Genomic DNA, 12590 nt, shown 5'->3' with positions numbered 1-12590 from the left:
GCCCCTTATTCCAAAACAGATGGGATCATCATCCCCAAAATAAATCCTAACCTTCCTTTTGTTGTATTGAACCTTTTATTAAATTTCATAGAGATCCATTCACTTAAACTATAGTTATTGTCTGGACACCAAATGTGTCTTCGGACGACGCACCATACCATTATACGAAATATTTTTCTTTTTATGGGTATATAAAACCCAGACCACATATATAAAGAAACATTTCAAAAAAATATCAAGAAGAGGGTTTTCACATGAGAAGGTCAGTTTTTTAATTTACTTTTGTCCATTAATATTGGGGGTAACAAAGTCAATTTAGTATTTTCTTCCAACACTAGAGGGACAATTGACATTGCGTGTCTTATTTATAAACTACTTTTTATTTTTATTGTACATAGAACGATTGTCGTCTTAACGATTGTTAGTAAAAATCCTTTTGTCCATAAATATAAAAAATCATATTGTCTGGCTTAAAAGCGAAAAAAAAAATGTTCATTAGACCACCTTTGTTCTGTGTCAAAAACCATTGCTGTGTCAACTATTTAATCGAAATCCAAATTGAGAGCTGTATCAAGCTTGAATGTTGTGTCCATACTTGCCCTAACTGTTCACGGTTTGACCTATGTGGTCGTAAAAGATGCGCCCTGCGGAGCATTTGGATTAGGTTGAAATTGCAAAAAAAAAAATAAACAAAATAACAGAATATTCATGAAAATCTGAGACACCAACCAAATTATAATTTGACATAATCACGCAGTCAATTTGATAATATTCTGAAATAATACTATATGTTGTTTTTTTTTATGTAGAATCTACAAGTTTGGTCAACGAATGGATATCATATATTATAAGGTAATGTATCAGAACACAGCAATTATTTTCTTAATTTCCAAAAGTAATTTCAAATGGAAGGCTATCAAATGTATCTAAGATTTTTATATTAGCAATGGCTTGCCATTTTATCTTTCAAACACACTTTTTGCACAGGATAAAGTTGTACCGGCTTCAAATATTGAAATGTTTCGTTAAAGTGATTCGATGACATAAGGCACTGAACGCATATGCAAAATTTAAAACCTTCTGTTTTGGTCTCTTGTGGTCAGTTGTCTCATTAACAATCGTACCACATCTTCTTTTTTATAACATAAATATAAATGAAAATGGCAGGTGGCACCACTACTAAATCCGGTTATTTGTTGGGCAATTGACAATATTTCATTCCCTAATCCCCTCAGCATATATCATGTGATACTGCAGAAATAAGTGTGTCCTTATGACAATATGAACTAGAATGTTAAAGCAAAAGCAGTAATTTAAGCTAGGATCTTTCAAGAAAATTGGATACTGCTAGTTTTATTTGCTGTAAGATGAAATTAAGTAAACACTTTATTCATCTTAACTATTCCCAATCATTGATCATCTGACAACAAAGATTAATAATTTTTTGTAGGTAGAAGAGGTGCAGGACCTGATTGAAGAGGCAACTAAATTGTGGGGTATGTATTTCTCTAAACAAATCACTTCAGTTTGCATTGGATTAAAACGTTACTCTTAAATCAATGTTAATACATATGTACCCATTCGTCTACTCAAGTGTTTTTGTTTTAATCCTTGTCCATTCATTTGATTAATTTTCCTATTCAGCCACATAATTTCACACTGTTATTTAATAAATTAATAATTGTGTGAAAGGTTTTCCATTTGAGTAGGTTGCATGAGACTAAGCTGCTCAACATTAATTCAGTGGGTACACTTTTGCATAATGGACAAATAATTTGCTAAAATCGTTGATACAAGTAACTGAAAAATACCGTATGCAGCAATGAATGACGCACTTTACTTAAACATATACGATGATTTACTTTATATAAATTGACATAATTAACGTATAATATTTATAAGAATTATAAATTTATTTTTTTCTTTCTTTGTTACCATAGAACCAGGGAAGGCTTCGTATGTGCATATGATAGGATACAAGGTTAGTTGCAATATATACTATTAAAGTATAGATTACCATGTTTTCTACACATTGACATCGTGAAATATATAACATGAACCCCAATGTGAACTTTAAAAGCAGATGCGTGTAGTGAATGAGCTAATAAGTTCATGATTTGTTGAGTGGCTGGTATTTAAGGTAGAAAATGCGATCATCTGGTCACCACACGATTTGTAGGGTATCATTCCCTCCCATTGAGCAGTATTTACGCTCAACGAAAGTAAAGCTTGACAATTTCACCTCACATATTGTGACGTCACTGATATCCTCTCTTAAGGCATAGCGACGTCGCTGATAAGTTCTCCTCATGTTTCAAATCAGTGGTATGAGAATTTCGGAGTAACTGATCAGGGTGATATGCAATAAGCGAAGGAAGATAACACCGTTTATAATATTAATTACTCTATGTGATAAGGTTTCATTGATACTGTTATGATAGGCAGGTCTTATTTTACTTTGAAAAAAACAGTATAAATTATTCCCATTAAAATACATTAAACTACATAATTGTTAACAGTCGTTTCTTTAGCACCCCTTTTCAAAAGTTTGTCTATACATGTGTCATTTTATAGGTAATTCAATAAACATTATCGGATTTTTTTCTTTAGATGGAAGAGGTGTATCAACTGATAATAGGACAGCAAAAAGAAGGTATTTATTTTACGCCTTACCATAGTAAATTGTGTTTGTTTGTATTATGTCAAGGACATGGAAAGTCAGTTTCAGTAGGACTTTGATTTCTAGGACACAAATAATTGGAATGCTATAAATTTTCAAACGTATCATTTCTAATCTAGTTTATTTTAATTATTCAGCTATGAATTACTGGTTTGCCCTAAAAGATAAAGAAAAATCAAGATGTCGAAGTTCTACTGACGCCAAGTTTCTGTTATCCATGCAGCATTTCACTATAACTTTAAATGAATAACCACTTTCGTTCTGGTCATTCACTTTTATCAGACAAATTCTGAAGCGCCCATCAGCGGCTTTGTTCCGCCACGAATTATCAGTTCACTAAGCATGAATGTGTCTGTTTGATTGCCGTACGAGTGAGAGGTTTAGTTACCTGTACAACAAGGCTGAATCCACCGTTTTCTACACATGGAAACGCCGGTACCAAGTCAAGCATACGACATCTGTTTTCTTTCGTTTAATGTGTTTGAGTTTTTATACGACCAAAAGATAATTGCTGTCGCATATCTCTGTGACGTCATCATCGTCGTCGTCCCGGACATTAACTTCAATTTAATTGTATTGATTTCTATTAAATTGTAACAAAATGTTCAATAGCACAAAAGGAAGGTTGGGATTGGTTTTGGATGACTGTCCCAACTATTTACGAATATGGGGCCAAAACTGGTCATTACAAATCGTTCTTCTAGTTGCATGACAATAACTTGTGTATGAGTATTTTTATTGCTCTGAAATTGCACTGCAAGGTTCGATACCACAAGAAGAAGGTTTTGATTTTTTAGGTAGATAATTGCCCAAACTGATAAGAAGTTAGGGGCCAAAACCAAGTACTTTACTAGTTTTCAAACACTAGTGTGTGTGCTAAGTGTATGGTTGTCTCTTAAATTATACCACATTGTACAAAAAGAACAATCTTCAAGTATTTTTTTTTTTGGGGGGGGAGGGGTCATCAAGATATAATAATTATCAATTAAACAAAAAATGGGAGCCACAATTCATTTTGATAATTCTTTGTAATAACTATATAGTCTGATCACAGATTTACCAGGTATTGCACAACACCACGGTGTATTGCACAACAGCTTCAATTGAATATAAATTCAATCAAATATCACATTCCAAGTTATTAACTACATTGAATCTGTGTCAAAAATCTATAATGTGTCAAATATTTAATTACAATCCAAATAAATTCAGACCTGTATCGAGCTTTAATATTGTGTCAATTTTTGTCCCATTTTGTTCAGAAAGAACTGTGCGGTCTGATCCAGATGCGCTCGTTGAAGCATATTTATTGAATTTCCATGTGATGAAGACTTCCCTATTTCAAATATAATTGTATTTTTTTCTACTTTATATTACGTTTTCTACACTTGATTTGTGTTGTATGTCATCGTTTATATTTTCAGTGTCAATGGAAACGTCACAGAAAGTAAGTTTTATATCTTTACAATCAAAAAGGTGGCTTAAACTTAATCCAAACTTATACTTCTACATTGTATCTTGATATATTGAAACTATGTATCATGAATACAAATGTGTCACATCATGATATGACTTTCTTTTCTTTAATAACTCTATACTCGAAATGATGAAAATAGATTTACAGACATTTTGAAATGTTGAGTAAAATATATCAATTTCTGAACATACACTGACATTTCTTATTCATTTTGTAATTAACTCTTTCAGAAAAAGCAAAGAATTGATAAGGTATTCTAGCGCCTTTGTTTGTTTTGGGAATATTGCAATTTTGAAAGTACAACTGATCCATTAAAAGGTTAACAGTTATCATATACCTGATGAAATGAATGTTTCATGGTTTTAAATATGTAATATATGTCATAAAATGTAAAATGAAAGTAAATGCAAAAGAAATATTCATCACTCACATCATCAATGTGGACATAAAAGTTGTGAACATCTTATATAGATACATGCATAATCAAAAACGACGAACATAATCGATGAAACGTCTTTATTTTTCAGCTGTTGGAAAAAATACAAATGATTTCACTATTATATGCAAGTATGCAGAATGGAGGTAAGAAAGATATGATACAATATTTGTTTCTGCATATAGACATTCCACATATATTGAAAATATTTTTTTCAATATTTATGATAAGGAAATGTTAATAAAAGCAACAGTAGTACACCGATGTTCAATGGTCACAATTCAATTTAGCGAAAATAAATCCGGGTAAACAATTTAAAACGATCGAAACACATCAATCACAATATAAAATAAATGGACCAACAGCAACACTGAACTACCACATATGCAAACGGCAACATACATAGTAGCGGACTGTCTGATAAAAACAGTCATACTCCTGACTTGGTACAAGACATTTTGGAGAACAAATGTGTGTTCAACCAGCTGTAAAACATGTTAAACGATGTATATACGACTATTTTCCTCTCTTTGTCTACAGTTATATTCTGTATTGTGTATATATGAAAAAAGAATATGGAAAAATTAAGTATATTACGCTAGTTTCAATGTTTTTGGAAGTTGTTTATATAAGTCAAAAAATTAAACCCAACAGGGTTCTTCAACGGGATTTGAACTGACACCATTGATAAACCATGTACTCCATTGGTAAGCATCATGGTCAGCGCCCTAGACCACTTGATCACATCAGCTATACAAAAATACCGAAGACGAATCTAAAGATAGACATAAGAAATATGTTTTAAGCATGCATGTGACGATGTTATATTATTGTTTATTAACAATTTATTTTTATTTGTCAGTAATTTAACTCATAAATATTTCTCTAAAGTTCTATTTTTACTTTTGAATAGATATATGCAACATTTCGCTAGTCGTCAACCTAGCTCCATCGGCCGTGTGCATCTATCCACTTGGAATCGGATGATGGAACTATTTTTAAAGTATTAACTAGCGTGTTAAAGTTGTATCCTTATACATTCGTATAGCTTTCTGACTGATTTAGTTTATTATAAAGATATCCCTAAAACTAATTGAACTTTTTTTTAGAACTAGAAATTGATAAGATCAGAAGGATACATAGACATGTAAGTAGAAAAGTCTTTTTGGTTAAATCTATATAGCAAATATTCATTTAATTAATTTAATGTTATACCACAGAATAGTACTTCGTTTTCTTCATTTTGAACTCTGTAGTTTATCATTTTAGACAATTATATCTCTTACAAGGTGAAATAAACGAATAGGCAAACATTAGCAATGAACTGAAAGCAATCATTAATCTTCCTTATCTAAATACATACCTTGTTAACAATTTCGCACACATATAAAGTTATGCATACTTTACATTTATAGGTTAAAGACATGATATCAACGTTAGTCGAAAAAATGATTGATAACATGTTAGAAGAAGAACATGAGCTAGAAGTAGAAGAACAGAGGAAAGGAGAGGTAAAAATTATTTTTGTGTATGTTTCTGATTGTTTATTGGAACTTTTTGAAATTTTGGATCCTCAATGCTCTTCAACTTTGTACTAGTTTGGGCTTATAAATATATTTGATTTGAGCGTCACTGATGAGTCTTATGTAGACGAAACGCGCGTCTGGCGTACTACATTATAATCCTGGTACCTTTGATAGCTATTTACACCACTGGATCGATGCCACTTCTGGTGGACGTTTCGTCCCCGAGGGTATCACCAGCCCAGTAGTCAACACTTCGGTGTTGACATGAATATCAATAATGTGGTCATTTTTATAAATTTCCTGTATAAAAAACTTAGAATTGTTTGAAAAACTAAGGATTTTCTTATCCCAAGCATAGATTACCTTAGCCGTATTTGGCACAACTTTTTGGAATTTTGGATCCGCAATGCTCTTCAACTTTGTACTAGTTTGGGTTTATAAATATTTTTGATTTGAGCGTCACTGATGAGTCTCATGTAGACGAAACGCGCGTCTGGCGTACTAAATTATAATCCTGGTACCTTTGATAGCTATTGATGGTTTCTAAACGTCACATTAGAACAAGAGGGCTATTTTTGGGCGATAAATATGTCTACCGCTTAAAAAGACCTCTGGATAATTTATAAACTCGGTCTGTTTCTGAAAGTAATTCTAACATCATTTTTCATTTTTTATCCCTGCATACCACCATTCCCTATCCGGAATTATAATTGTTTTGAACATGCTTTGAACGACAAAATTTCTTCCTATGTTACGTTTACATTTTCTTACGCCAAACATGCGAAACACTGAATGTGTTTTTTTTTATTTGATAGATGCTGTTTGTGCTTTTTTGTAAATGATTTTTTTGTTTGGAGATTGTAACACAGTGATGTGACCATATTTTGACTATTTTACCGATTGTGTCTGTTTTGTTCACGCATCGATGTGAAAATAACGGAATTTGATGCGACTGTCATACAAATGATAGTTTTAGCGCTATACAACCAGGTTCAATCAACCATTTAAAAATGCCCGTACCAAGTCAGGAGTATGACAGTTGTCCATTCGTTTGATATGTTTTGTCGTTTCATTTTGCCATTTGATTAGGCACTTTTCGTTTTGAATTTTCCTCTTTGCTTTTTGCATGTATCGATAGCATTATAGTTATACGACTTAATGTTTCTTTTCGTGATTTTACATTACTCGTCACAGTGTTGTATCAATTACAATTTGTACATTTGTACTGGCGTTAAAAAAATGTATAATTCGCTCAAATTGAAGCATCCTCATTTGGAAACCTATACTTGAGAATAATAATATATGAGACTTTTTAATCATGCATGCAAGTTGTTAATCTACACAACTAGGTACAGTAACTGTGTTTATTCTCAAAGGACAAACTATTGTCGTCGTATGTTGAAATCATTTTTTAAACAACCTCTTATAAAGTGTTCCCTCGTCATCTTAACAAACGTCTACATAACAGGAATTATTCAATTTTTTTTTCTGGATTTTCAGACACAAGATGAACTAGATGAAAATGAGCCCAGTAATACAGGTAAACTTATGATTATTGCAGTAAAACTTCTTTTTTAGTAAAATCGTTGATTTCAATATTTCATCCTGAGCGAATAAATCTGAGAAAAAGAAATTATTTCGGTGACAATTATGGTACTGATAACAAAAGTTCATTCTACCACTTTTACTAGAAATTTGCGAGCTGATGCATAGATTGGTATAACACATCGGTTCAATGCCATCTTAAATTGTACCTGCTCAGATTCACAAGTTACACTGATTTTATTAGATCTTCCTGTCACATCCTTAACGAGTTAATAGTAATGAAATGTTTGTTTTGAAATGGTGTATGCTCAATCAAAATTGCACTTCAATATTATAACAGCAGTCGGTTTTTATCCAGACTTTTTCTGCATTATTTCACATGACATAATTCACAAGTTGTATTCTAGTGATCACTTAAAATATCTTTATGTTCTGCAAGTAAAATTGCAAGTGTTTTGTTTCCACTGCTTATATTGGTTATATATACTAGGAAAAGGAGAGTTTGTTTGGCGTTTTATTAATAACAGCTGATACTTTTTTTCCTTGTAGAGTCAGTCTTATATCAGTGTGCCGAGGAAAACACTGACAACTTCATGTCGGAATGGCAAAAAGCGAATCAGGAAGTGTCGCACTTATTGAATAGAAACAACGAAATAGTTGTAAGAGCGACAAAACTGCCCCAGTGCGACATTCCTTCAATGAATTTCCAGCCAGATATCGATGGAATAGTAGTCGAGTTGACAAGCTTTGCAGGAATAACATTTCCGTTGACACATATCTCAATACTAAGACATGAATTTAATAGTTTGGAAAGGATTTATCCCAAGTTGAAGAAACATTTAGATCTTCGTCACTATTCCGAACAAACACTGAGTGTCTTAGCACAGTGTAAGGGCACAGAAATATCTATTGAAGGTCCGTGGCATATATGGCTTGGTGTTGTACCTCTACCCGGCACAGTTTTTCAACAGATACGATTTTTAAATATGACAAAAGTGACTTACGATTATATCAAATCAGTCGGAACAACTCTGACATGTAAAGCAGCTGGTGCTGCACTGGGTGGTAGGGCACGAAACACTTTGATGAAGGTTGATTTGCACAGTGTAAAGCATTGGACAGTTATGCCGGACGAATGTATGGATGTTCTGAAGTTGCTACAGGTTGCAGTTGACGAGGTAACATTACCAGATGGTCTCATTCCTATAATATTTGCATTCAGATTTGGTGAACGAACAAAACATGATATTTCTCTTACCGGTTTTAATATGATAAGAAAGACGACAGTACATGTTGGTGTAACAATTTCAAGTAATGATTTGCAGTTATTGTGGGCCAGGCATGGAATTCAGCAAGTGACCGGGGACAGAGGTACAATGTATTCCTGCTGCTCATTTTCTGACATCGTGAATTTCCAGTCTAATACTGACGGCAGAAACATTGACGTTTCGGCTGATGTGCTTAACGTATGCACGATCCCCAACCAGGTTCAGTTTGTTCAGTTTTATGGGGATATTCCACATCGTCGTCCACACCTCAATGTTTACCATCCTGTGTCTGGAATAATTGTATGTGGAGATGTTATCAATAAAACAACACGTGATGCTATCGAGAGGGCTATTGACCCGTACATCTTCTCTTTCGACCAAAATGTTAATCTCCTCCGAGATCTTCGATGTAGGATGGAGTTTGTAGTTGAAGTGCCTCCAATACCCCATGTTATAGCTCCACATATGTACATTTCATTACCAAATATAGAAAGACTGTTACAAAAATACGATTTATTGGTACCATATGTAAATGCTGATGACTCGCTTTTGTCTGCTTTGAGATCAGTGGGCACACAAATGATAGAAAGACTTCGTAATTTGTATGATGAATATCAACTGACTGGAGACAGTACTGCTACATGGGAAGCATATTCTTTAGGTATGTATAATATTATCATTATTTGTGTACTATCTGATGTGAAAAACACCAATGTATTCGAAGATATGTAACTTGATTACGTTATGAAATGCGTTTAATATACTATTTATACCTGTATTGGCAATAGATTCATTAGGATCTGCGAAATTTTAGTGTGTATAACTCAAGACCTGGATGTATCTATTAAAAAGATAATCGAATGGCAAGTGTAGGTACCATTTATTCTAATATATATGTTTCCTGTTTTAATTCCATGAACATATGTAGTTTAATTTACACCTGTGTAAATCATTTTTGTTTCTGTAATGAATAGAAAACCAATAGTATATGTCAAAATTAAGATATACAAACAGAACTCTATCTTCATTAAAACGGTCGAACAAGACACAATACAATTATTATTAATAGATTTCATCAATCCATGACAGAGTTCATTACGGATACTCATCTTTGTTTGTTCTACATGGAGCACCTTATGATTTATACTATTTCTACAGATCATGTCTGATGTGATATACCGGTAATACGAAAATTAATATGCGAAAAAAAAAGAAATGTTTCGCACTAAAATCAAAATGACACATTTTTCGATTGAAGTTGTGTATATCATGAAAAAAGTCTTTCATAAAAGCAAGAATGTAAGAGGTCAATACTTAAGAAATGCTGCTAAATTGAGTGTCAATCAATGTATATAAATGTCTGTAGTGCTGAGTGCAAAATGTATAAGCTTATATTTCACTTCAGAGCTATGTCTTGAAAAGATGTTATGGGGAAGACCTGCCTCACCTGTATCGAACAAATTGGCAGTGGAAATAGGTCCAGGTGCAGTTAGTCTAATGAACTGCAGAACAGGCCAATTTGGATTTCTTGCATTGGAGCCTTGGATTTACAGAGCCACGCCACCACCACTTAAAATTTGGTTCAAGTCCAGTACAGCAATTTCGAAGGTAGAAACTTTCTACGGTTTTCACAATTTTCTTGACAGTACGTATGAATTGCTGGGAAAACAGTTTATAAAAAGGTTTCTTGAAGATTCGTTTATCAGTCAAAGTGTACTTCCTGGTAGCTGTGTTGACTTTTTCCAACATCTACAAGGTCAACCTAATTCACTATACAAAGGAGTTAGCATAGGAAAAATGTCCCGGGAAGATGTAGCCATGAGTCTTATGGCAATGGCTTCTCCACGAGCGTCCAAAGTGTGTACGCGGATGATAGAGTTTCTTACCCTAGCAGACTTACAGTTACAAGATGTCCTACTATCAGGTATTAATAAATTCATTATTTATTGCACTTTGCTGTACACAATTGTTTTGGAGAAATAGCTCTCTCTATAAATTCGGGCACTATATTATTCATTTAAACGGCAAAAACTAACACCGGATAACTTGCCAATATACAAAAAAGAAACATTAGACATGTTCAAACAAATGTTTTCATCTTTATGGAAAGCAATGTGTAATGTGTAAATGGTACGTCTTGATACCGTGTGCCACCACAAGTTTCAGATTCTTAATATATACATTTTAATTTTAACAAAAAGACAACTAGGGACATACATTATTGTATAATATGGTAGGCGCAGGGCGAATTTCATCATTGATACTTGTGTACTTATAGACATTTGTGTGTCGGTAATACTTGAATATTCTTTGTATAGTATGTTTGCTGGACTTTGAAATATTGTTTACCTTAAATATTTGAATACACTGCCATAAACAAAATCGAATAAACAAACTTATAGAAAGGTCGTTATTTTTCTGCTAAATTTGCTTTATATTATCTCAAATTTCACTATACCACTTGTGCATTGACATTGTTTAAATCTATATCATTTAATTTTCAGGTATCATGGAAAATCAACTAGTGCGTTTCCCTGTTATTCAAACATGGGATACAGCTGGAAACAAGACTTTCAGGTTAATCTCGAATAAATTTGTTGAGTTTTGTTCACCTGATGGCAGTAATAAAGCAGAAGCGGAGAGGTTAACCACGTCGATTATACAAGAGCTTGAGAGGCGACAACTAGTATATGCTAGAAAATTCAACTATCTGAGAGGAACATCATTCCCTTGGATTATACCTGTAATGGAAAAGCTTAACAAAATGAAGAAAAGACTAAATGCTAGACAACTTCTGGACACACTGACATTTCTTTCTTGTGTAGCATTGATTCAACAGCAGTGGTTTGTAAACTTTAAAAATATAGAACCAATGCTCTCGACACTTCCTGTAAATCAATTTACAATGCAATTGTTAGAAATACTGGGGAAAATAGATTTGTCTTTCGTTGGGACCCTCAAAATTCGTCGCCTACATAAAACCATACCTTTTCAGTTGCCGAAGGCTACCGCTATAGCTACAACTGCAGAAAAACCAGAAGTGGAAAATCCAAAGCCAACTGAAGAAAGTGAAGATATTAACCACATTCAAGATGTCGTGGAGGATTATGAAGAGGACACGCAATGTCAAGATGTAGAAAAAACACTTTCAAAGCACCTTCCTATGGCTGTAAAAACTTTTTGGACGGCCCCTGAACTAGAAATTTTGCATGTTTTCAAGATGAAAAAATACAGACAAAATACGTTGAAAGAACTTTTTGAAATTTACTGCCATTTATGTCGTGATAGGAAAGTACCAGACAGAAGTTTTGAAAGTTTTAGGAGAAAACTGAACCGTGTCATGTCCACTTAATGAAATGAAATGTGTATTTACTTTGCAGACTGTTTATTCATTTTCCTGAAATTTATAAATTTTCAACCTACCATAGCATTTTCAAGTTTTATGTTATACATAGATATTTTATCAACACTTGTTTTTTCTCTCACTTATATCTCATGAAATAGCACATAAACTTTAAACATAAAACCATGGTCTTTTATTTTAAAAGCTGGATGTAAAGCTACTTTCTTAATTCAATTTATAGTAGAAACAAAATGCAATAGTTTTTATGCAATTTTTGATTAATAATAGTTATTCTTTCGTCTTATATCTGCATAT

The 12590-nt window shown here is 33.1% G+C and overlaps 1 long non-coding RNA gene across 1 annotated transcript; it reads left to right on the top strand.

Annotated features, from left to right (window-relative positions):
- Positions 1–8629: 8629 nt before the first annotated feature.
- LOC143074915 (uncharacterized) lies at positions 8630–12149 on the top strand. Its single transcript, XR_012978162.1, has 3 exons — positions 8630–9593; positions 10338–10856; positions 11437–12149. It is a non-coding gene; the product is annotated as an uncharacterized LOC143074915 (long non-coding RNA).
- The last annotated feature ends 441 nt before the right edge of the window (positions 12150–12590 follow it).

The sequence above is a fragment of the Mytilus galloprovincialis genome, chromosome 5 (assembly GCF_965363235.1).
Source record: "Mytilus galloprovincialis chromosome 5, xbMytGall1.hap1.1, whole genome shotgun sequence".
Lineage (NCBI taxonomy): Eukaryota > Metazoa > Mollusca > Bivalvia > Mytilida > Mytilidae > Mytilus > Mytilus galloprovincialis.
This window is presented reverse-complemented; position numbering and strand designations above follow the sequence as displayed.